The sequence below is a fragment of the Lupinus angustifolius genome, chromosome LG03 (genome assembly GCF_001865875.1).
Source record: "Lupinus angustifolius cultivar Tanjil chromosome LG03, LupAngTanjil_v1.0, whole genome shotgun sequence".
Classification (NCBI taxonomy): Eukaryota; Viridiplantae; Streptophyta; class Magnoliopsida; order Fabales; family Fabaceae; genus Lupinus; species Lupinus angustifolius.
In genome coordinates this window covers 19,646,009-19,649,248 of record NC_032011.1, presented here as the reverse complement: position 1 = coordinate 19,649,248, position 3,240 = coordinate 19,646,009, and the positions used below count along the sequence as shown (strand labels likewise).

The window sequence follows — 3,240 nt, the reverse complement described above, 5'->3', positions numbered from 1 at the left end:
GATTTTTTTTTCAACCACCATCTACTTCGGAGATATCCTCTGACACATTTTTCAAATATAAAAAAAAGAGTTCAGTATCCTCCCACAAAGTAGTGAATTAGACCGGATTCTTTTGTCCAAAATACAATACAATAATAAATAGCAAGTCAATCTTAAAAAATTTCACTGTAAGGTAAACTACTTATACAAATAAAAAAAATACAGGAGAAAAAAATGCAGGGTCGTTTGTCGGCTTGGCTAGTCAAACATGGACTAATTCATAGATCTTTGGGTTTCGATTACCAAGGAATAGAGACTTTACAAATAAAGCCCGAGGATTGGCATTCCATTGCTGTTATTTTATATGTATATGGTTACAATTATCTACGTTCCCAATGTGCTTATGATGTAGCACCGGGAGGACTGTTAGCTAGTGTGTATCATCTTACGAGAATAGAGTGTGGTATAGATCAACCAGAAGAGGTATGCATAAAAGTATTTGTACCAAGGAAAAATCCAGGAATTCCTTCTATTTTCTGGGTTTGGAAAAGTGCGGATTTTCAAGAAAGAGAATCTTATGATATGTTGGGAATCTCTTATTATAATCATCCGCGTCTGAAACGTATTTTAATGCCCGAAAGTTGGATAGGATGGCCTTTGCGTAAAGATTATATCGCCCCCAATTTTTATGAAATACAAGATGCTCACTAAATGATAAAAAGAAAAAAAAAACTAATCCGCATTTCTACAATCCCAGATATTCCTTAAATATCTGTACATTGTCTTATAGATCAGACAAAGTAATTGACGTCAAATCAAACAGAATAATTGAGTTCTCGTTTATATATTATTATTATGGATGGGATAAATTAAAAAATGAGGGTAGGGATTCATTTAGATTCTCAAATTTGAACGATACTTCACTTCTTTCAGATGAGCTAAGCCGATAGGATGAACTCAAAAAATTTTGCATCATGAACTATGTAACGTGTACATCAACATCAATCTGAGATACATTTCTACTCTTCCCGCCCCTAAACTTCCTTAGATGGATTCTAATTATTTTTGTTTTTGGGGGCGAAAAAAAGGAACCAAACTCGAATAATTCATTTTTTACACACTTTAGATATACATTTGAATATACATAGAATAGACCTCGAACATAGAACATACAGCTCTTCTTTACACCTAGATAGATAAATATGTATAATGATCTAAACCACTAACAAATATGTATCTATTCCCAAAATTCATTTTTATGAATTTTGGGAATAGATACTAATACACAAATTAATCATGTGCCAGGAACCAGATTTGAACTGGTGACACGAGGATTTTCAGTCCTCTGCTCTACCAGCTGAGCTATCCCGACCATTCTTGGCGCAGCATCTCCATTTTAAGAGATTACTTTAATATATGTCAATGAATCTATGTCAACTAAATAAAAAATACTTTTGTATTTTTTAATTTAATTTTGTTTTTTTTCAGTAGTAGTAATCATTATGTATTGTTAATCATTAATATGAGGCTTGCTTGCTCATTGCTCAAGGATAAGATGTTTGTTTGTAGGTTTGTTTATCATATAATATAAAAAAAATTGTATGTTTCATATATATATATATTAGAAACATATTCAAAGACTTGTGTTGTGATTGTAATAAAAAAAATAAAAATTCCACTCAGATCCATTTGTAAAAGAATGGACTGAATGAATAAGACACATAACGAATAAAAAAAAAGATAATTTAGGAGAAATAATTCGAGAGTGAACCCGGACTTTTGGGGATAGAGTGATTTGAACCCTCACGATCTATAAAGTCGACGGATTTTCCTCTTACTCTAAATTTCATTGTTGTCAGTATTGACATGTAGAATGGGACTCTATCTTTATTCTGGTCTGATTAATCAGCTCTTAAAAAGATCTATCAGATTATCATGGAATGAATGATTTGATCAATCAATATTCAATTACTCCTTCAATAAATAGACATTTTCAGTCTTTATTAATCAATTGAAATAAGATTAACGTAAATATAAGTATATCTGTATATACGTTTATTCTTGATCCTTTACAAAATTTCGATGAAAGGATTCCTTTCCTAACCCAACGCGAAAGTAAATGTCGTCAACTCCGTTTGTTAGAACAGCTTCCATTGAGTCTCTGCACCTATCCTTTTTATTTTCGCTTTCTGAACTTTTCTTTGTTTTTGCGAAAAAACGGGATTTGGCTCAGGATTGCCCATTGTCAATTCCAGGGTTTCTCTGAATTTGAAAGTTATCACTTGGTAAGTTTCCATACCAAGGCTCAATCCAATTAAGTCCGTAGCGTCTACCAATTTCGCCATATCCCCCCTCTTTTTAGATTGGGATCTCATTCTCACTAGGATTTTTTTCAGTTAAATTCTGAGAATTATGCCAGAACTGTTGAATGGATTCGATACCGATTCCTATATTGAAAGATGTTTCCTCCTATTTTATTTATTCTCGTTCATCGATATTGGATATTCATATTTGGTAGAATCTAACTAAAATGATTCTATTATTTCTGTATTCGCAATTCAATATACCTAGAAATATACCACATATCTATCCTTTTTATATGTCCCTGCCCTATTCTTTTTTCATGCAATTTGGAATACTCGAACGGTCGATTCTTTTTTTTTTATAAAAAATCCACTTATTAATTTTGAATAGAAATCGATGTATTATACATATTTCATCTTAATGTATAAGAATAGTGTAATATAAATTACTGTTTACTGTAATCCAATTCTTCATTATTCGAAATTCTAAGAAATTAGAACGTTTTTTTTCTAATTCGAATAGTATTAAAAAATTAGAAATGAAATAATATAAATAATATTATATAAATAGAAGATACTCTAATATAAATATAAAATACAGTAACTAAAACTAACTAAGATCCCGGTAGCTTAGTAGCTTAGCTTAAAAAATTCCTATGTACGCGGAATTTTGGCTTTGTGAGCCCGCTTAGCTCAGAGGTTAGAGCATCGCATTTGTAATGCGATGGTCATCGGTTCGATTCCGATAGCCGGCTTGTGATGATCATCGGTTCGATTCCGATAGGCGGCTTTTCTCTATTTGTTTTGATTTTTTATATAATTTTTTTTTAGGAATAAAAAAAATTGGGGGAGTTGGATCTCTGTAGAACAAATCACGAAAAGAACCGCCTCCCCGTTTTTATTTTCTATATACAATAGGGTTCGGATATTAATAGTATTCATCTAATTCTTCTTTGTA

The 3,240-nt window shown here is 31.6% G+C and overlaps 2 non-coding genes across 2 annotated transcripts; one reads left to right on the top strand and one right to left on the bottom strand.

Moving 5' to 3' along the window:
- On the bottom strand, positions 1,279-1,351 carry TRNAF-GAA. Its single transcript has one exon. It is a non-coding gene; the product is annotated as a tRNA-Phe (tRNA).
- On the top strand, positions 2,965-3,037 carry TRNAT-UGU. The gene has a single exon. It is a non-coding gene; the product is annotated as a tRNA-Thr (tRNA).